Genomic DNA, 23516 nt, shown 5'->3' on the forward strand with positions numbered 1-23516 from the left:
ATGTAATTCGAATTACAGGCTTCTATTCCATCACCACGAAAGTTCAGGAAGGAAGGGCATACATTATTGACAGATAATCAGTTTTATAGGAAAATGTATTTACAGTGAAACAGATGCAAGAGGCGTAACAGCTGATAAGAGAGATAAAATATGCATACGTAACCAAAAAAAGGCGTAAACATGGGTGTAACTAAAATACGTCATTAAACATGATGTCACAAATGGGTGGATCCATAAGAGAATCCTGCAATGTCAGCAGAAATATTTGGCAGAGATGCGCGCGCAGCCGCATGACGTGTGATTGACGTGCAACTAGAGGGGGAAGGGGACTTGACATTTAGCTCTACATGTGGAGACAGAAGTCTGAGGGTCATGTCAACCTAATCCCAAATCATATCTAGTATCCTATGTTTAAAGAACTGTATTATCCAAAAGGAAAGGTCTCTCGGACGGAATCTATTCTATACTGACTGTTAGTGCGTGTACGGGCGTCTAAGTGTCTACATGAGATGCGAGGGGGCAGGAATCTTCCATGGTAACGGGGGCTATGAATTACTTGCACGAGGACAGTGAGGCCTGGCCCCTTGCACGGTAGCTGGAGGAATGTTTACCTAAACTGCTAGACAGGAATGCATCGGATGAGGAGCGAAGCAGATAATCTTGAAGGTGAAATACAGTTTTTGGCAGGCAACAGGCTGGATCAGGCACCGTTAGCCGCGCAGGGAGTAGGACAAAGTTCATGGATACAGATGCAGGCTCAGACTGGAGCTTTCAGAGGCAGAAGGCAGGAAAAGGCTTGATGACAGAATTCAGGGCCTACTCGCCTGAATCTGTAAAATGTGGAAAGTGAACCACATAAAGTCGGTGGCCTTTCATACTTAGGAATGGAATATCTGACCCATTCATGGTGGATCTGGAAGAGGACATGTTGACGGTGGACGCACATGTATTTGCGTCTTCAGAGCTGGAACTGGAGGGAACATACATGTACTTGTAGCATGTACATGGAGCCGTTGGGGTCTACGATAGGGGACATAACTGATCACAAAATTCATATTTCCTCACTATGACGCAGATATTATTGTGTCGGGCCCTCCCTTCCACATCGTCCACCCTCTCCTGCAGCCCAGTGACTTGTTTTTGGAGTTGCGCAAGCTGTTCTCCATGTTCCTTGTGCTGTGGCAGAAGCTCCATCAGTGCAAGTTGTTGCTTTTAACAACAGTGGCGAGTTTGTCATGGCCGGCCTTGAGGAGGGTGAACCCCGTTGATAGGGAGCCAAGTTGCTGTTCTAAGGTCTTACTCGAGTCTCGCACTTCCCTCAGTATAACATCCAGTTTGTCCACTTTAGTAGGCGGGATGCTGTTTGTCATTTGTGAAGTAGGCTCCCTGTCCTCAGTCACCTGGGTGTCCGTATAGCCAGCATCCCGCACCTTTCTCCTGGGGCGCCCCATTGCAGGCGCACAGCTAGCGACTTGTTCCAAGTGCCCCACGGGGGGGAGAGCAAGGCGCGGGAGTGTATAACTGCTTTGCATGGCCCCCAGGATAGGCAACACAGGTCTGCAATGGTGTCACAAGGTCAGGGCCCCAAAGGATCACTCTCTCCACACACCGCCCAGGCCTGCAATGTGGACCTCCGTGGCACTGTTAGGCTTCCCAGGGCAAGGAGGGCAATCGTGTGTGTGCTGCCAGAATAGCGACCACGTGCTCAGTCACTATCAGATGGAGGCACTGCAGTGGGCCCATGCAGGGCCGCCTACAGCCTCAGCGGCAGTGCAGCAATCCCGGGCCAGCGCCTGTCAAGCAGCCTCAGTCATCAACCGCTGTGCACAGGCCCATGTTCCGGCACCAGTGCCTCCACACGGTCTCTCCGTTTCACTCAGTCATTGGGATGTCACCAGTACAGGGTATTAAACCAGTGCATCTCACCTTCTTCGTGTATATCTGTGGCGCAGCCCACGATGTCTCCCCATCAGTGCAGCCCTGGGGCTACCATCAACTTGCAGGTCACACAGCGCCAATGCCCCATAGGCACGGGGGGAACCACACCGGGCATGTAGCAGCGGACACGGCCGCCGCTCAGTGCGAACACCGCCACTAGTCTCAGCCCCCACCGCTCAGCTCAGGGCTGGGTTCATAAAGGGCATGCCGCAGGTAATGGCTCCACAGGCACCCCAGGAGTGCAGCAATGAGGGGGGTTTGGGGCCCCTCAGGCAAACTCCTCAGTTGCTCTTTGTAAAGCTCCTCACCGTCGGCGGATACGGCTCCCCTGCGGTCCTCATAAGTCATCCCCTCAGGCGGGAGCAGTCACCGCAGGCGCCGATCACCACGGGCTCCGAACCCGGCTCCACCCCCGGGATCGGCAGGGCCGCAGCCGCACACCAGTTCCAAGTTCAGGCCAGCTCCCCCAGCATCAGCAGTAGTGTCGCATGGGGAGGCAGGCAGAGCTCACCCGGTACGTAGGGCGGGCCTCCCGCAGTTGCACAGTCAGCTCTGGGCCAGCGTGGAAGCAGTCAAGCTAATCATGAGGAGCAGCGCTCCGTGGACAACCCCGTCAGCAGTCGCAGGGGGGAGCGGATAGGGATGGACCGTGTTATGGTGGACAGCCCCCGGCCGCGGCGCACTCGATGACACCAGCGCCAGTCTTGCCCCTACTCTAGAGCAGGACACTGCTATTGCGGCCTACACACAGCTCCCGCGTCACAGCATTGATCGGGCGGAGTAACAGAGTTCCGGCACCTGATGGGATAGTAAGTGACCTCTCGATCGTGCAGCAGGGTCACATCAGGGGGTTTTATGGCCGCTACTGGTTGATTCATCAGGATAATGGTAGGATGTTACGGTTCTGGGCGTGGAGCTCGCTCACCGTGCGTCCACCATGCTCGGCAGTTGGTCACGCCCCCGAGGTCTGTCCATCATTTGTGCTTTTTGCTTTTACCACAGAGAAGAGGAGCATGGACAGAGTCCGTAGGAATTGGAGTTGGTCATGGTTTGGGGCATAAATGCTTCCCAACGTGACCTCACTTCCCAGCAACCTGCCTTTCACCTCTGGGTAAATAATAGAATGATCAGCCTCAAAGGGGGACCCAGCTTTAAGCCACAATAATGCGCCCCTAAAGAAGGCAGAATAAATGGGATCATACAATTGGCCGCGCCATCTGCATTAAAAATGGATGCCCTCCTCTGCAGTAATCTGAGTCCCCTGCATCACCACTATATGGGCTGCCCTGTGACCTATATTGGCATGAATTTTGTGCTGCTTGGCCACGGTCCACATCCCGCTAACGTTCCAGGAAAATAGTTTCACTTAAGAGTGCCATTGTCTCGTATCTGACATAGGCGTAAGCAATGTTCTGTGTGGCGCCCTAGCCCTCCCCCCACCACCATGACCCCCGTATCAGTAACAAGGCCCTCAGCAACTCTCTGGACAACTGTTAAATACCCCAAACAGCTAACTCCCCCCCAAATCAGCAACAAGAAAGCATTGAAAAAATATGGTTTTCTTTAGTTGCAAGTAGGGATGATCTGGCTGGGGGTGGGCTATGAAATACTGAGTGCTCATTCTCCACTCCGGCCCATTCTCAGTTGCATTGCCAGCTGGTGTGCATCTCGTGACCCCAAACAATTATATGTTCCAGTCCTATAATAGACTGTCCCCGTATTTCTACTGAGTAATTTCACTTTGAGTACTTAGTAGTGTGTGCCTGTCCCCCGCTCCAGGAGCAATTAAAATTCTACAACTTTCGTTGTGCCTCAAGGGAGGTCCAGGCCACACATTAATTTGTTAAATCAACTCATCCACTGATCTCGGGGTCACAACAGGGAGGATCGTATTGCTCATGACTGAACCTCCAGAGTCAGAGATCACCGATTTGTGATCCGAGGACAAGTCTGTGCCCCCCTCTGCTGTCTGTGTGAACATGATCTCTGCCACTGTCCGTAATGCTGCCTTCCGCTCACGTTACGTCTGAGACGATGAAGGTTTTTTCAGTGAGGCCTTCCTAGTTGACTGTCCAAAATGTTTCCTTGTAGACCGGTTCATCACTCCGGGCCCGGATCGTGGTTGCCGGAGCAGCATCCTGGCCTTGTATGCTTCCAGCCAGGACCACACAGCCTCTGGTGTGTCACTGAAGTAAGTGCTACCATCCAGGACAATTCTAAGCTAAGTGAGTGCTACCATCCTGGACTATTCTTAGCTTAGATAGGAACATTAAGGAGTACTGGATGCCTTCGTCGCTCAGCGCCTTTTCCGCTTCCAAGAAGGATGTCCTTTGGGCCTGGACCTTAGCATTGAAATCTAGGAATACCTTTATTTTACTGTTTGCCGTCACAAATGACCATTGGCACAAACATTTTGAAGGATTAATCTCGGTCTCTGTAAGGTAGGCGCCCAGCCACTAGTAGGCAGGGGGTCGCCGTGGTGCCAGAGGCATTGCCACCCAATGTGCCCTCTCTATGGCAAAGAACTGTGTGAGTAGTCCCAGGGCCACCGAGACATGGAGCCAGTCTTCCAGAAAGGTAGCCATGTCTGTACCTTCTACCCCTTCCGTTATTCCCATCACCCTGATATTGTTGCAGTGGTTCCAGCCCTCTGCGTCCTCGGCGTCCTCGGCTTGCTGTTCATATGCTGTCACCCTGGTTGTAAGCGCATCAATTTTACGGGATGTTGCCGTCTGTTCCGGTTGATGTACCCCTATCATGTGTTCTACATCCTTCACTTGATCCTGCAGTTTACGTCGCTCCGCTTGTAGCAGCCGTATTTGCCTGTGACAAAAAATAAGCATTAGGAATCCAGACAACAGTGCAGTTGGGCACTTAGAGCATGGGTGCATGCCTTTACCATGCAGAGAATATTTCTGTCCTAACAACCACTAATGCACAAAGCAAAGCATACCCTTCAGAAAAGTCAAGAACAGATGAGGGAAAGTTACTATAAGGAAGATACCCTTAGTGGTTATGAAGAGGATAAAGAACTCTGGGATATTGATGCTGATTCACTTTTTCCCTCTGGAGGGCAAATTATGTAGACTGGCACAGTGGTAAAAAATTAATTTGGCTGTTAACTACCTGGCTGATAAAGATGCTACATGGGAAAAACAATGGATGTTCCTTGTCAGTCAGCTTAATCTGAATCTCTGTTCAGATTACATAAAGCTCAACACGCAAAGAGAGGACAAGACAAAAGTCCTGCACCAGTCAAAGTACTTTATCTAGGCTATATTTCTTATCTTGAGATTAGTGCAAAGGGCCTGGGACATGGCCTCCATGTGCTCCAAAGAGATGACATGCAAGTCACTTCAACAAATTAAACAAAGGTTGGCCCAGCACTAAAATAATTGAAATATGAGTAATGATTGTCAATGAATCATATTCACAATACAAAAGAGAGCAGTTCGTCAAGATCTTCCCATTAAAAGAAAGGCACTGGAAGATTTTGATTGTAGGTACAAAAGTTCTTTTATTCTTTATTGGAATACGAATTTCTTAAAATCTGTTCAGATTATACAGGAAAAATCCTACCAAACCCAGTAAAGGTTGTCAAGCATATGTGGTCAGATTGGTAATAATTCTGGTGGCTTTAATGGACGGCACTGCTGTATTCAGCAGCTCCTTCTCCTATATAGCAGCAAAGACATGGAACGAACTGCCATTTAATCTAAGGACCTCCACATCTCTTTCAGAGTTCCAAAAGTCTCTGAAGACCTGCCTATTTACCTAATCAACTGGATTCTGGCAGCACCTGGGTACACTCACGGGTGACAAGAAGTGCTCTACAAATCTACTGATTGATTGGTTGATTGACATGAAGACCACCTGGGACACCTGGAAAACTTGCTGGCAAGAATGCTAGGCACCCAATCACCATCAAGGCAACTAATTACTGTTTGGTTAGTCCTCTGTCATCTACCTTGAGCATTAAGTGGGCACTTAAAACAGTAAACCCCTGAGCTGAAAATCCAGGCTGTAATGGACTGTGTAGTTTTTGCTTGCCGAGATTCATCAAGCCCCAGAACTCTCTGGCACTCTCTGGTAACAATAACAAAGATTTAAAATAAACATAAGAGAGGACAAAGGGAACAGAGGTAGAGGAACTGAATTTGGAAAGATGACTCAGGAAAAGCAGTACTAGATACTAAAAACAAAGACAAGAATCTGTTTAGGCAGGCAGAACTAGTAACATTGTGAATTAAGAAAACAAGTATGCAGACAAAGCAGGAATAGTGGAAATATTAAAAGAGAACTAAAAACACTGGAAGACACGACAAAAAATCGTCAAAACAACAGGGGTGGAGGTGCTAAAGCAATAAGTATCAGGAATAGAAAACAACATTGTAGCAACATAGCTACTGGAGAGGTTATACAGTAGGTCTAACACACAGAGAAACTAGAAGCAGACCTTATTGAAAAGTAACAAGATAGTCTAGGTTTGGGCAGTCTCAGCCATAAAGAAGGCTATGAAAACACTGAGGGGCATATGTGCAAGAACTTAACGCCGTTGTAGCGTCAATTTTTGGACGTTACGGAGGCTTTTTTTATCGCTGTTTCTACAGGTTTCAGCTAACTGCAGTTAGCAGCACTTTTCTGGCATAAACATGAATTATTAAGATCGCTACTTCTGTTTGCGGGATTTAACAAAAATTAGATGCAAGGTGGGCGTTCCCGTGCAAAAACTGCTGCTAACCCCACTTTGCGATATTTACAATGAAATTCCTGTTTGGCGGAAAAAAAAACTGCTGCTAAGTCCAGTTAGAGGCAGTTTTTTAAGACCAGAAAATAGGTGCAAACACTTGGGGCCTCATTTCAGAGGTTTTGGTGCTGGACAGCGCTGCAAGGAATGTTGCTGCACTGCCCTGTGACCAAACAAAAGGGCAGGAATGCGCTCTATCAATAAGATAGGGTGCATTCCTGGGCCACAATCATGAAAAGTGTTGCATCGCTGCATCTAAACAGCGATGTGCCACTTTTCACTGCTCCCTCCTTGCGACACCATGGAGGCGCCGTATTCAATGTACGGCCCTCCATGTCACAATCATTGATAGATACGTCTGGAATACTGACGTACCTGGCAGTGCTAAAGTCACGCATTGCCACAGTTGTGTTGCAAGCATGATGCAACTCCAGCAATGCATGGGACCAGCCTATCCCTATGGCCCTGCGTCATCCTTAAGCCTGCCATGAGGCAGGCGTAAGGTTTTAACGCAGTAGTGTCCTAGAATTGTTGCAGGGAAATCTGAAACACTTCACTGCGCCAATCCTACAATGCATTGTTGCCCACCCTGCATACATCATACCACACACAGGTATAATGTGGCACAGGGATTCACAAGGTCACACATATGCCTAGATGTGTCACTTTGTAAATACGGCGCAATGTGGTGGAAGATTCATGCTGCAAGTACATCAAGAAATGACGCAGCAGTGGCGTTAAACTGCCGGAAGGGGCTCAGGATTGAGCCCCCCTATCTTTTTCCCATACGATGGCGCACAATGGCTGCCATGTGCCAATGCAGGCACTCTTGCGCCATGGTGCAAGGGCGACTGTGTTGCGGATTTGATTGATGTTGTGGCTCCATCTCTACACAAGACGTCTGCAGGTGCATCTGGACTAGTGGAGGGCGGGAGTGAACCAGTTGGCCTTCTTGAAGTTTTGCTTCCCTGATCTTTTATTGAGGGTTGCCAGGGTGTTGGTGCAGTAGGAGATCAATTGGTGGAGATTGCATGCTGCGTTGTTGACGACTGTAATCATTGCCGGAGTGGTGGTGCTGAGGGAGTTGACAAGAAGTTCTTCTGTGGCCTTGATCCAGTTGCATCGGGGGGCGATGATAGCGGTGATGTACGGTGGGTGTGGTGAAGGCGTGTTGTATACAATGATGGTCGATCCAGGAGAGTTCGGTGGTGTAGCTGTAGTTGAAGTTCCCACTGGTGGAGAAGAAGGGCTCGAGCGTTTGCCCGGCTGTGTGGGTTGGTTCAGTGACTAGCTGCTTGAGTTCAATGTTGGCGAGATACCCCAGGAGGGGGGTGGTTTTCTGGTCAATGAGGTTGTCCAGGTGGAACTTGAGGTCTCCAGGTAGGATGTAGTCGGTGGATAGTAGAACCTGGGGTGCGATGAGGTCTACAATGGCATTGGTGAATGGGGTTCATGGCCCGAGGGGCCTGTAGATGAGAGTGCCATGGAGGGTGATGTTGGGGTTGTTCCTGATCTGGAAGTGGAGATGTTTCATGGTTGCTGTTGGGTCATTAGAGTGCGTGGTCAGTCAGAGTGTGGTTTTGTAGACAATGGCAATGTCTCCTCCTGGGTGGTCGGGGTGGTCATGGCATGTGAATTTGTAGCCATCAGGGATGGCGATGTCTTGTCCAGAGCAGAGGTTAGTCTAGGTTTACATGAAGAAGGCAATGTCTGAAGAGGTGCTAGATTTCTGTGGCGTATTTGTGGAGGGACCATGCAATTAGGATGATGCAGTTGACCCGGTTGGCTGGGCGGCAAGAGGAACTGGTGTGCTGATGTGGCAGGAGGTGCATTTGCAGTTTCAGCTGGTGCAGGATGCAAGGGTATTCTTTGGTGATGCTAGATGGCAGGCGGCGTGGTGTCCAGGGTTTAGGGTGAGAAGGGTGCTGGTGTCGTAGCGGCGGAGTGTCCGAGAGGCAGGGTCCCTGGTGCTGGGAGTAGTACAAGGGCAGACGGGTGCAGACAGGCTTGCCTTTGGCTTGCCTTCAGCACACCAATGGCATTCCCTGTGCGCATGGCGGCACAGCATCTGCCGTTAGGTAGTGCTGCAGGGGGGCTGGACAGCTGCGAGGCGGGATACGCTTGAAAGGACCCTGAAGGGGTGGGGATGCGGGGATCACAGCGGCAACGATGGAGAGGATAGGGAAAAAGGAACAGCAAAAAAACACAGAAAAAACAAAGCCAAACAAAGCAAAGATAAAAAAAGACAAAGGTAGAAAAGCAACGGAGAAGAGCAGAAAGATGAACAGGAACAGCCAAAAAGAGGGACAGGAGGACAGTCAAGCTGCAGAGCAGTGACGCTCTACCACTGGACCACCAGGGATGAGGCGCAGGCAGGAGCCTGAAGGTGGAGAAGGGACTCGAACACCTGACCTCCGTGTCAGAGGAGCAAGAAGCAGCAGATGGGGACAGCAGCAGAAGCAACCAGACAGCTCAGTGCTATGGGAAGAGGAAGTTCACTAAGGGTTATTTCCAGTACACTCAAAAGCAAATTAGCAGGGAACAAGGAAAGCACCACCCGGTTGCCTCTTCCAATTTAACAGTGGCGACCAGATTCTGTGTTCCCCAGTCCCCCAGCAAGTAATAGCAGATAAAGCTGCATACCCAAAGGCCTAGGCCAGGACTGGCCACTGTGCCCCTGGCACCCACTGCCACCCATGGTAGATCTCAGCGACTTGAGCCAGATAGTGGAGTTCCCCACCATTCTTGTGCGGTGCCCTTAGTGATGTAGGTCAGCCGCAGTGCAGGGATTGCTCAGGGCACTGTATGCATCACACACCGGCCCTAGGCCTGGGCCCAACTCAGCCCCGGGCCTCTCCCGCTATGTGTCCCACCTTCTCCTCACCTGGACATTGACACCAGGGCTCAATGCACTGCACTCTCCCCAAATATGTGACTAAGCCAGCAGGTGCCTTAGCCAGGTGGGATTTCACAAGCCTGGGTACAGAATTTGCCGTCAAGTCCACTGGGGTACCTCCCGATGCAGGTGATGCAACAGGGTCCCCTTAGGCATGAAGTTGCAGTGCTCCTACCACCCAGGTTTGGTGCAGCTCAGGGGCCTCACCCTCCACAGATTCTGGCCTGTGCAACATCCTCCGGTCTGTGATGCAGAAAGGCCATGCCCACAATTGGTAATCTCCTCCGTGCATCCTGGTGTAGTGGTGATGCTTGGTATGCGATGCAGACCTCCATATGTTGGCGTGCAGTAGCGCCTCTACCATTCACAGCTCCAAGGTGCACAGGCAGTCTTCTCACACAGGTCAGCAACGTGTCTTCATGCGACCTGCCAGACTTCACCACCAAGTAAGGGCAATTACTGACGTCTCAATGTCTACCGCCATGGCCCAGCAACTCCACAGCACCTCTGCCTCCCACTCTAGGTCACTGACGAAGGCTCAGCAAAGCCTCCGGGCCCAGGGGACTGTCCCGGCTTTCAAGGTTTTGGCTGCCGTAGTGTTGCAAGGAGGGCGTTATGAAAAGTGATGCATCACTAGTTTTTCCCAGTGATGCGCCTCTTTTCACGAGCCCTGAACCTGCATTTCCTCTTCCCATGGGACTCTGGCTGGTCAACCTGGCTGTTGAGGGTTTTGTGAGGTCTGAGGGGGGTTCTTGATCTGTGCTGCTCTTGGCCCTGGCTGTTCCATTCTGCATTCCATTGGTTTTATTACCTATTTACTATTGGAGGTGGAAATATAGGTTATTTTTGCCTCCAGAGGCAAAAAAAGTCATGTTGGGCTGACTAACGTGAGTTTTTTTTGCCGCTAATGGGCCTTTCATCACTTTTCACTCACTGACATCAGAATTGTTATCGCCTTGATGCCTGTGTAAGCAGCAGTTTTCACCGCGGCTAGCTGTTACTATCGCCATGTAGCGACATATTGTAAATACATCGCTAACAGGGCGATCATTTTTGGTGCTAGGCCAAGTTCAAAAACCCTGCTGCTAATCATCGCTAACGCTAGTTAGCAGCAGTTCTGGTACATATACCCCTGAGTACTAAGCTAATCGGAAAGAAATATCTGGGAGCTCAGGGGAGTTTCACAAGTGCAGTAAGAAAGCCAGGTGCAAGTAATTAACCAGAAGCTGCAAATCGGCGCACCAAAAATGATGGATAGGCTTTCACCCGAACTAAACAAGCCAATAGACACAAGAAGGGAAAAAGGGAAGCTAGGAAAAGAGTACAGATTGAAGCCAAAAGAGAGAAATGTCCAATAAACATTTATTCAGGAACGGGTCCACTTACAACCCATGATATGGACAAGCTTTCTTGACAGAAGTAACTGTATGGACCATAAAGCCTCACAATGGTTGTGTGGACAGCATGGCTGGAATGTGATGTGAAAAAGTGTTCTTAGTTTTGGAGACTTTGGGGCAGATTTATGAGCCCCTTGCGCCACTTTTGCGTCACTTTTAACATGGGAAAAGTGACGCAAAAGTGGCGCAAGGGGCTCATAAATCTGCCCCTTTGTTTATACATAAACTAGTCTAAATGCAGGTGTTAAAAAGTACACTTAGGAGGGATGAATAAAGATCCGCAGTCCATTTGTAGATGAATAAGGTTATTTAATTGAAGATGCAGGTAATACAGCTCAGCCATCCAACTGCCAGCAGGTTCATCTCTCAATCTCCCCCAACATTCCTACAGCCAGCTCATGATGAGTTGGCACTCTAGAACCCCATCACCTCACAGAGATGTCAGAAGTGACATAACACAAATTAGCATATTACAACATATCTCCCTCCTTACATTTTATATTGAATTCACAACAAACAACAGAACGTTACACAAAATAATCCTTCAAATAAGAAGGTGTGCGTGAAACTCTGCTAGGTCTTATTTTTTCTTGAGGAACAGTTTTCTCTGTTGGCAAAACTTGAGAAAAATACACATCATCATTTCTTTTGCATAAAGCTACCCGACTCAAATTCCACACTCTGTGATCAGCAGTTCTTATTGCATTATTAAAAACTTTTATCACTTTAATGGGTTTGGAAAATTTAGCACCAGCAACACAAAACCCAGGTTTTTTAATCCTAACCATGTCGCCAACCAACACTTTTGTCACTTTGACAGCGTGTCGCACATCATAGTTTTCTTTACTCTTGAGACACTTAGAATCTTCCTTGTCTTTCCAGGAGATAGAATCCTTAATCCCACCATTGGTCGACAGAAATTTGTTCACCCAAGGAGGTTCTAGAAACGTATCAGGATTCCTTCCCCGAAACAAAAGAAAAGGAGACTTCCCAGTAGTAGAATGGGGAGCAAAACGAAATATGCAGACTCTTTTTGATATTTCATCTTTCCGGTCAAGTCCATTTTGCTTGGATAAAGAGATAGTATCTTTAAGAACTCGATTAAATCTCTCTACAGTGCCATTTGACTCTGGATGATATAGAGCACACTTCTTATGTACAATACCACAACCACTAAGAAAGTTTTCCATTTCTCCAGAGACTAGTTGGACCCCATTGTCAGTCAAAATTGTCTCAGGAATACCTTCCTTAGCAATGAGCTTCTTTAAGCAATCAATAACACTCTTAGTGTCTATACTCTTTACAACAAATATCTCCGGCCACCTTGAAAACAAATCCATAATTACAATAACAAAAGAGTCCGAACCATCCCCATAAATAGGTCGTAAAATGTCTAAGGCTATATTTTTCCACGGACCACTAGGGCGTGATCTTTTTTCCATGGGTTGAGTTCTAGTCTTAAGGCCTTTTTCGCTTAGGGTACATTGAACACACTCTCGAACTAAATATTCAACTTGAATGTCTACTCCTGGCCACCAATAACTTGACGTATTCTTTCTTTCGTCTAGGAAATACCTAAATGCGCCTCATGAGCTAAATTCAATAATTCTTTTCTTAGGGATGTGGGTGGAACCAATCTGTGACCCCTCAACAATAAACCATCACAATCAGAAAGTTGATCCTTCACCAACCAGAAATCTTTCACTAAAGAACCACCCTGTTCCTTGTGATGCCAACCATTACAAATAAGCTTTAGTACCTCTTGAATGGATGCATCAGCCTTGCAAGCGTCTAGCCACCGTTCGTGAGAAATCACCTCACAATCCACCACACACACAAAATCATGAGGATGACCAAAAGCAACATCCTTCTCAGAGTCAAGTAAATCTGGTTCACCAGAAGGAACCAGTCTTGAAAGTGCATCTGCCACAAGATTCTCACTACCTGGAATATATTTGACAACAAAATCAAACCCTTGCAAACCAACAACCCATTTTTAAATTCGCGGCGAAATCGAATCAATGCCTTTGCTAGTTAACACTTCACGCAGTGGTTTGTGATCTGTCTTAACAACGAAAGATGTACCCCACAAAAAAATTTTGCATTTCTTAATAGCCCAGTAAACTGCTAGAGCTTCACGCTCAATCACTGAATATCTGGTTTCAGCCCCTTTCAGACTTCTCGAAACGAACATAATGGTGTTCTCAGGAGCAGTACCTCCTTGATATAAAACTGCACCAAGCCCCTTCAAACTTGCATCGGTGGAAATAATGGACGTTTTGGTGGGATCATAATTTCTAAGATTAGGTGCATTTTGTAGCATAAGTTTCAACTCACAAAACTCCTTCTCACAAGAATCATCCCAACAAAATTTCTCTCCCTTTTTTAGAAGGTTCCTTATGTTATATGTAACTGCTGCAAAATTCTTTATGAATTTATTATAGTATTCAGCCATGCCAAGAAAGCACATTAATTCTTCCTTAGATGTGGGAGCCATCAGATCTTTAATAGTGTTTACCAGATCAGCTTTTGGAACTACTCCATCAGCACTTATGGTATGTCCCAAGTAGTCAATCTTATCCAAGCCAAATTTACACTTTTCCCGCTTAATAGTCAGATTGTGAGCAGTAAGTCTACCAAGCACTTGCCTCACTCTTTTCCCATGCTCCAACACATCGGATCCGTACACCAATATATCATCTTGATATACACAAATTCCCGGAATATCAACCAAAACCTTCTCCATGACTCGTTGAAACACTGAAGCGGCAGAAACCAGGCCAAATGGCAGCCTTATAAATCTGAACGTCCCAAAAGGCGTAACAAACGCAGTCAAATCTCTAGAAGATTCATCAAGTAGTATTTGATGATATGCGGACGTCAGATCAATTGTACTAAAGATTTTCGCTCCTGCCACCATGCTCAACAGCTCAGAAATGTTTGGAAGGGGATATTTGTCTACCAGTACACACTTGTTAAGCTGTCTAAGGTCCACACACAACCTCAGAGACCCATCCGGTTTTCTAGCAGCTACTACTGGAGCCAACCAAGATGTCCCTTCAACTTCTTCAATGATCCCCTGAGATTTAAGTTTGTCAATCTCTTTGAGCATATCTTCTTTGACTGTAAAAGGAACATTCCGCACCTTGCTAGAAACCGGAACCGATCCCGGGGCCAACTTTATTCTATGGCAGTAGCCCTTAAGGCAACCCAACCTTTCTCCAAAAACCAGGGGAAATTCTGCCATAAGTTGTGACAGTAGGGATGCGTTGTCTATTGACTTGATGACATTCCTCTCTTTGATAATGATGGGAGGTATACTATTGGGATCTAACATGACACCCAGGTCTTTTTGGTGCCACCAGCTAATAATACTATCCCCCTTTTTAGAAACATAGATCTTCCCGGAGGTGAAACGATCCTCAAATTCAATTAATCCCACAAAGTACCCTTTCAATTCAATGGGATCACCACCATATGCGGTGGGACGAATGTCAGGTTTTAGGAGTTTTACTTTGGAGCTCAAATTGTCATTAAATAATTTATTAGAAACAATAGTAATCTTAGCTCCTGAATCAAATAACACTTTTGTTCTATGACCTTCTACTAGTATAAAATCCAAAGGTCCATCACTTCCAACCTGAACTATAATTTGTCCACATTCAAAATCATGCAGATCTGTTGTATTTTCTTGAGAAACTTCATTTATTGCACTTCTAGAAGCCTTGATTCTACATGCACTCACCATGTGTCCCTTTTTTTTTTACAAAAAGAACATATAGTATTTAGGGCAGGACAAGATTTATCATTCGCCCAGTGAGTTGTGCTGTTACACCTGTAACACTTACCACTCTTTTTGAATTGAGCTGGAGACTTAGTACTTAACTTGTCCTTAGTCAGGGATTTCACTAAGGAATCAGTAGGTTTGTGGGACACATTAGTATTAACCACTGTAACATCAGAAACTACTTTGTCAAGATCCTTTTTTATTTCCTTAACACACGCTAGTGAGTGTTCTATCCTTTTAGCTATTACTAAGACCTCATCAAGAGATGGTTCGTCTTTTAGCCAAAGTTCATCTCTCACTTTTTCAGAGATGCAACCAAGCATAAATTGATCTCTTATCCTTTCTTCAATCAGGATATCAAATTTGCAAGTGGAGGCTAAACGTCTGAGATCTGTTACATAATTTTCTATACTCTCACCTTCTTTCTGCATCCGCCTTCCAAAGTGATAGCGTTCCAAAATAGTACTAACTTTAGGTAGGTAATGCGTGTCAAGCTTATATATACATTGTTCAAATTCATTCAAACCCGCTGCAGCACTGCTTGGAACATCAGGAAGATGATCGAAGACATCTTGACCCTCAGATCCAAGACAGTGCATTAGCAGAGCCGTTTTCCTCTCAACACTGAGAGAGGTACCGCATACCCGAGCATAACGCTCAAATACCTTCTTCCACTTAGACCATTTAATAGGTGGATCACCTGGAGATTGTAAGAAAAACGGTGCAGCCGTAACATTTTGCATGACTCAGAAGATTTGAGATTAAAATTATTAAGATTTTTTTTTCTTCTTAACTTATACAGCCACTCAAACTTCACCAAAAGCTAATACCATACGTACCAATTATGCTAGTCTTAGTATGAACATAGGAACAAGTTGTACAGACATTGTATTAATCAAACTTAATTTAAAAATTTCACGTCAAGCTGCTTGTGTCAGCGATGTTTAATTAAAGGACACACAGCATAAGCTGGAATTGTACTCGACACGACACTCTGCGTGGTAATGACTGCTCGTGTCAGCGTCGTGCGTCACAAAACACACAGAATGACTTTAGGTAAATAATTGTAGTTGTCAGCTGTGCGTGTCAGCACTGCATAATCACGCACATGTTGAATAAGTGATGTATACCTCAGTGGTAACGTTCAACAATCCTAGAAGCTGTGCATGTCAGCGTAATTTGGCAAAATGACACGCAGTACCAATATAATTGCACTTACTGTTAGATAGCTGTGCGTATCAGCGTTGTACTACAAATGTCGGAAATCGGAAAGACGTTCCCACGATGTGGTCTACAAGTCCGCTATGCAATGAGCACGTTATAACAATTTTTTGAAACTTTTCTCAGAAGCTGTGCGTGTCAGCGTAATTTGGCAAAATGACACGCCGTACAAATATAAATTGGACTTACTGGTAGATAGCTGTGCGTATCAGCGTTGTACTGTAAATGTTGAAAAGAAACGTTCCCACGATGCGGTCTACGAGTCTGCTATGCAACAAACAGGTTATAGTCGTCCGCTTCAGGCTTGTCGTTGTCAGGGAAACCAACGTGAGCGACGGTGCGTCCTAGGCTGAGAGGCGTTGCGCAACTACGTGAAGTGCGCTTCCAGTTTGCCGTTGCCAAGGAACATGTTCAGTAGGAGACGCTGCTTACGCTCTGACGTTTGATGAAACGTGAGATGCGTTCCAAGACTGCTGCGGGTTCTATGAGTGACGCTGCTGTTGACAATGGCGATTCACCCGGATGAAGAACACGTCAGAGGAATGTTGCATGAGTACTGGAACTACGCTCGAGAGAGAGAGCGAGCAAGAAAACTGCAAGTCTAATTTAAATCATTCTGACTTAACCGGCAAATATTGAGATGTTCCATCCACCATAAGTTAAAAAGATAGTCATTTGTTCCCACACCGTATCTTCCTGAACGAAAATTCTGTCCCTCGTAGAAACACTTGCTTGTAATTTTGATAAAAACAGATAGCAGTGAAATCGGTTAGAGTTTAAAACGTAGGCGTTACGGTGGGTTACAAGATATCTGATGTGGACTGTTAATATTGCCAGACGAAGTGGGTCGGTCACCAATAACAAGCACTTTGATTAAAATAAAATCTTACTTGAATGTTCAAAGTTTCAGCAATGTAATGAGGATGAGATCCGTTTCTTGATCGTTAAAGATTCATGCTTTTGTCTGTAGTTGAGCTGTTGAATCCCAGTCGTCGCCAGTGTTAAAAAGTACACTTAGGAGGGATGAATAAAGATCCGCAGTCCATTTGTAGATGAATAAGGTTATTTAATTGAAGATGCAGGTAATACAGCTCACCCATCCAACTGCCAGCAGGTTCATCTCTCAATCTCCCCCAACATTCCTACAGCCAGCTCATGATGAGTTGGCACTCTAGAACCCCATCACCTCACAGAGATGTCAGAAGTGACATAACACAAATTAGCATATTACAACAGCAGGACGTCACAGGACATTCATGAGGGCCATCTGATAGCAGGATGGCAAAATCCTGAAACACTGATAGATCAACAGAAAAATTGAAAATACTGCCATGCTTATTCCCACGGAGGACATCAAACTCTTTTTTTGTCCAAAGTTTGGCTTTCCCTAAACTTTTACTGCATTGGCACCATTAACAATTCGTTACCCCCATTATATAACAATAGAAGATGCCCATTTCTTCTATCATGAACCAGCGTTTAACCCTGAAAACACAGTCATTAACCACATTTGAACTCCACAAATGCTATGTACAGGGGGATGTTTCTGGTGGCAATGTAATTGGAGAGCAAAAGATCTAGATGGAAGTCGTGATTGATAGTGCTAGGTTTAGCTTTTAAACCTATCTGGAAATGGGAATTAGGAAATATATTGGTTCACATGTTATAATGTCCCTATGTACCAAACAGGACTGTGCCATACATTTGTTTTCCCATTGCAGATATCCGGGTCTTCAAAAAATGGGAATAATCAGTACTCCTCCCCAGGAAGCAGGGCATTATGCTTATACATATCAATTGGGCCTATGTTCAATTCTGGGGCACTGCTACCTTAAGAATAAAAAAGGTATTTCAGGAGGCTCAAATCACAGTTGAGTCTTTAGTGCACCCAAAAGAGCTGTCTGTATTGACACAAGATTTCTGTAGAAGCTCCCATGACATGCCTCTGGAACTTACCAGATGTAAGAAAGTTGATCTTTGTTGGTGTTTTGCTAAAAACTGATTTTGTAAAAGGTGTGATAGAGTTTCTCACACTTAAAAGACTGCACAAGATTGGTCTGGCACAGATCAAGATATTGACTGGTAGTTTCTCAGGCACAGCAGAACTTCCTGGTGTGGCTTCAAATGAGGTACCTATCAGGGAAACTCAAGGTAATGAAGACCAAGGAGTGTGTTTTGCTGTTTTGTCAATGCATTGGCATAAGAACAGTAATCACAAAAGATTGCTGCAACTTTCTGGCTTGTCACATGAGTGGACAGTGAGGAGGACAGACCGAGGTTCCATCGATGATGAGAGTAAGAATTGGCATTCTTTGCTCCCTCAACCATGCATCAAGTCATTGAATAAATACATCTTGCTGGTCATGGACCTGACAACAATCTATTTAGAGGCAGTGCCAAACCAAAGGTAACTTCCATCAGGGAAAGTAATTTCATACCAACATACATAAAAGTAAATCATGACAACATTTGTAAAGATTATGCCAAATGACATAGGAGTAGCACAGAATTTTCTACTTGTAACTATCGACAAACCAATGGCATAGTTCTACCAACATATGAAAGATAATGATTGGTGTGTTATATCAAGCAATTACAATGAAGTGAGACAGCAAGCAGGACTTTTCTGTCTCTGCACCCAGGATCTGGAACACATTATTTATCAGTACCCCCCAAATGCTCCTCCAATTTAAGAAGGAGTTAAATACTCACCTCTTTAAATAACACATTGCATTAACCATTCACCCTCAGCTGAAGACATTGAGGAAGGCCTGAGCAAGCCCTCCAGATGAAAGGCTTCTGTTTCTTTGACCTTCTGATGGCATTTCCAGGTGAAAGGGAAGACTAATACTCTGGTCCTTTGTGATGTTATGGGTTCTTCACACCACCCAAATGACTAATCCCAGCTTAGGGACCGATTTCGATGTCGAAGGGACCTGAGTCCATCCGACATCGATTCGGTACTGGGACGTACCGACCTTCTGTCAGCAGTCCCAAACCAGCATTTAGGATGTGATTGAACACTGTATGGAGCATGGGGCATGCATTCCGACCGGAATGCATACTCTCATTGTAAAGAGAAGAGGTGCAGCTCATTCCTGCAGCCCATGGCAGGAACCTTGAAGTGCCTGCCACAGGGTGCAGGGATCAACAGGGGGGGCACCATAGGTGCCTTCTCGCCCTCCAACCGGAGGCTGTGTACCCATGGGGGTGCTCCTGGGGGCCCCCAGAGTCGACTTCAAACAGCCTTTCAGTGTCATAAAGGCCAGCACAGAAAGGCTGTGAATCCGACATTGTAATCCCTGGGTCGGAAAGATCCGGCCTCTGGATTACTGGAGGCTTTTCAAATGGCAGACGGACTTTCCGAGCCCATCAGAAGCCATTCGGAAATCCACTTCGGATTCCTTTCCGGCCAACTTCATCCAAATGGTTCGATCGGAAATGAATCTGAACAGCTAATTACGTTGCCGTAGGAACGGCTCCCACAGAAGGTTGTAACCGTTTTCTATGGCATCGTAATCGCCCCCTTAGTGTTTTGACTCCTACAATGCCTATATTATTTTGGAAGTTGTATTATTGTTTAATGACAGCACACAACTTCACACACTTAGGGATGCTATTTACTGCCATTAGAGGAAACCAAAGGCAACAGGAATGGCTTGACTCTCCTTTACTCGGAAATTGCCACTTACTATTAGACAGCTCTTCACTATAGGGACATACTTTTTGAAAATTTAGTAGGCCCTCTTTTATACACTAAGCACTTGTTCCTATGGGCCAAAGGGCAAACCTAGGAGTGGCTTAATTTACTGAATAGCATTTTCCAACATGGGAGAGCACTTTTGGCTGACGTATTCTACAGTGATTTAACCTGTAGCCAGCCATGTCTCAATGTTGGCCCTGGAGCCATAGATATTTAGTCACACAAATTATTTGGAGAAACCATAAACTGTACCCCATGTGTGAGATTAAACATCCATTTTCCAGTGCTTACTTTGGACAGCCTCACTAGGCTATTGGGCAAACCTTTTTTTTTTAAACTTTATTTTCCTTTTTTTTTAATACAGTTAACAATCTGTAGGATCATGGAAGATATTGGTCCATACTGTTTACATGTCATATTGTGCGATTGCAGGTTGAAATCATTTATCCATTGTAACATTGTATCCATTTTGAAACATTGAACCACACTGTGCCCATCAAATGAATATATATAGCTTAACTCATGAATGCGTGCTTCAGTGTTAGGCAAAGGCTTCGTGTACGTGTCAGGGTAGTATCCGGAATCTGAAGTGAGGTCAGAGTTGGCTATTTGGCAAACTTAGGAGTAACTTAGCTAATTTATAAAATACAATTTTTCTGCATGGGAGAGTCCTTTTCTTTTACACATTACAACAGTGACTTAAACTGCAGGCTGCCATGCCACAATGTTGGCCCTGGAGCCAGTTTTAGTCACAAAATACTGAATTGGGCAATGTCAGAAATGGGGGTCTCTAGTTGACAATGGTTTGCACCTTTGTCCAAATAGTGACCCTTGCTTCTAGTCAGGGTCCAAGACAACCCCTGCTCACCCCCTTGGTAGCTTGGCACCAGTAAACAGGCCTATCTCAGAGGCAGTGTGTAAAGCATATGCGCACACATACAGTAATACAGTGAAAACTCCACAATTTGGACACCACACAAGTTTAGAAAAAAATAGGAAATCTTTATCTAAACCAAAAGAGGCCAAAATGACAAAAATCCACTATACATTTACGAAAATATGACTTTTAAATGGTAAAAACAGTTCTCTCCATAGCAAACTATGGATGTGTCACTTTCAACACAAAGTACCTGGGATGCATCTAAAATCACAAGCAAAAACAGCCTCAGGGAAGGTGATGTGTTGGTTCCTTACACACAGGGAAGATGTGATGAATCAGTTCCTTGCTCAAGGGGAGGTGATGCATCGGTTCCTTACTGTCACTCAGGGGAGGTGATGCATTGGTTCCTAACTGGAGAGAAGGTCATGCATCGGTTTCTTACTGCGGCCCCGGCGCTGTGGTAGATTTGGTACCCAGGTGTGATGTGTTATGCACCGAAGGTGAGGCGTTACTTTGCAAGGCCTCATGTCATCTGGTATCAGTGCTAGGGCCTGCACAGTGAGGCTTTGCAGGGCTTTACGTCAGTTCTGAGAAGCGGGCAACAGGGCTTAGCAAGGCTTCACATTGTCCAGCATCGGTTCCGAGGAGTGCGCAGCTGTGCGGCGGGACTCAGCGAGGCTTTGTGAGACTTTGTGTTGCTTAGCTAATATTCTTACAGAGATCAGCTGCCAAACCCACTTGTGAGGCCCTTTAAATGGAGAGAGGCACCTCAGGCAAGAGTAGGGCTTATAGATGGCAGAGTCCAGCAGCACCTGCAGAGTTGCAGGAAGTCTTTTGTGTCACTGAGACTTCTTAACAGGAGGCATGCACACACAAGCCTTAGGAGAAACTTCACAAGCAGGATACACAGCAAAGTCCAGTCCTTTGTCCTCTCCTTGGCAGAAGCAGCGACTGGAGGCCAACCCAGCAAAGCATCCAAACAGCAATAGGGCAGTACTCCTCCTTCAGCTTCTCCAGCTATTCTCCTTGGCAGAGGTTCCTCTTGAGTCCAGAAGTATTCTAAGGTTCTGGGGCCTGGGCCCCAATATTTCTACCACATTTTGCTTTTTTCCCTTGTGGCAGAAAGTCCTTCAGCTCAGCCCAAACCAGTTATGTCCTCTCTGGTCCAGCTTCTTAGAAGGAGGTGGAGAAAGCATTGTGCACAGAGACAGGGCCTATTAAACTGCATGGAAAACTCCTCCCAGTACTCTAAATGCAGCCAAGGTCTATTCAGCTCAGCGCCATGCTGGAAAGGCAAGACATACCTCAATACCCACAGTGGCTGTCTACAGTGAATGCATATCCCCAGCTCCTGTCACTCCAAAACCAGACAGTCAATACACAACCCAGCAAAGGCAAATAGGATGGCTAAGCAAAAATATGCCCAGTTTAAAAAAGTTGCATTTTCATACACACAATTTAATAAACCATCTTTACTAAAAGATGTGTTATTAAATTTTGAATTTAGAGAGGCAATAGAAAGTTATACTTGTAAGAGGATACAAATAAATTCCTTTGTTACCCTATGGGACAGATAGCCTTTCAATAGTGAAAAACGAAATGCTCAGTATTTCACTAGCAGGACATGTCACAAACATCAGTACATGTCCTACCTTTCCTGCACACTGCACCCTGCACACAGGGGTAACCTGGGCCTACATGAGGGGTGTCTTGCATGTAAGAAAAGGAAAGGTTAGGGCCTGGCAAGTGGGGGTACCTGCCAGGTCGACATGGCAGTAGAAACTGCACGCAGATGCTGTAGTGGCAGGTCTGAGACACCTTTGAAAGTCTGCCTATGTGGGTGGTACAATCAGTGCTGTAGGTCCACTAGCAAACCCTGCCAACTTAGAGTGAACAAAGCAAACACAAGGAGATGATGGACGGAGCGCTTAAACATTTCAGACACTCACCCCCAGTCACAGATCTGGGTTGAATCCATCATCGTTCTTTAGCTCAATTCTCCACCCCAGTTCAGACACAGCTATCTGCAAATCATTCTTGACCCTGTGCCTCATGGGAACAGTCCAGCCCCAACTGACAATCTATGTCTTCCCTGGACCAGAAAAAATCATTCTGGGACTGGTTTCGGGCTAACAGCCCTCGTCAGCCAGGCTAACGTGAATCCACTGTCAAAGTGAACAAGGGACCCACGTCTGGGCATACCCTGCCAACTTAGGACGAACAAAGCCAACACAAGGAGATGGTGGACAAAGTGCTGAAACTTTTCAGACACTCACCCCCATTCACAGATCTGGGTTGAATTCATCATTGTTCTTTAGCTAACTTCGCCATCCCAGTTCAGTCACAGCTATATGCAAATCAGTCTTGACCCTGTACCTCTTGGTAGCAGTCCAGCCTGAACTGCCAAGCGATGTCTTCCCTGGACCGGAAACAAGCATCCTGTAACCAGTTTTGGTCTAACAGCCCTCATCAGCCAGGCTAGCTTGATTCCATTGGCAAAGTGAGCAAGGGACCAAGGTCTAGGCATACCCTGCAAACTTAGGGCGAACAAAGCAAACACAAGGAGATGATGGACGGAGTGCTGAAACTTTTCAGACGCTCACCCCCAGTCACAGATCTGGGTTGAATCCATCATTGTTCTTTAGCTCACTTTGCCACCCCAGTTCAGACACAGCTACCTGCAAATCAGTCTTGACCCTGTACCTCATGGGAACAGTCCAGTTCGAACTGCCAAGCCTTGTCTTCCCTGGACTGGGAACAAGCACCCTTGGACCAGTTTCGGGCTAACAGCCCTCATCAGCTTGGCTAGCTTGAATCCAGTGGCAAAGTGAGCAAGGGACCCACGTCTGGGCATACCCTGCCAATTTGAGCGAAGAAAACTGGCAGCATTTGATTTACAGGCACTGGGCACACACACAGTGCACTGTACTAAGGACTTGGTAGTAAA

This window comes from Triturus cristatus, chromosome 6 (genome assembly GCF_964204655.1).
Source record: "Triturus cristatus chromosome 6, aTriCri1.1, whole genome shotgun sequence".
Lineage (NCBI taxonomy): Eukaryota > Metazoa > Chordata > Amphibia > Caudata > Salamandridae > Triturus > Triturus cristatus.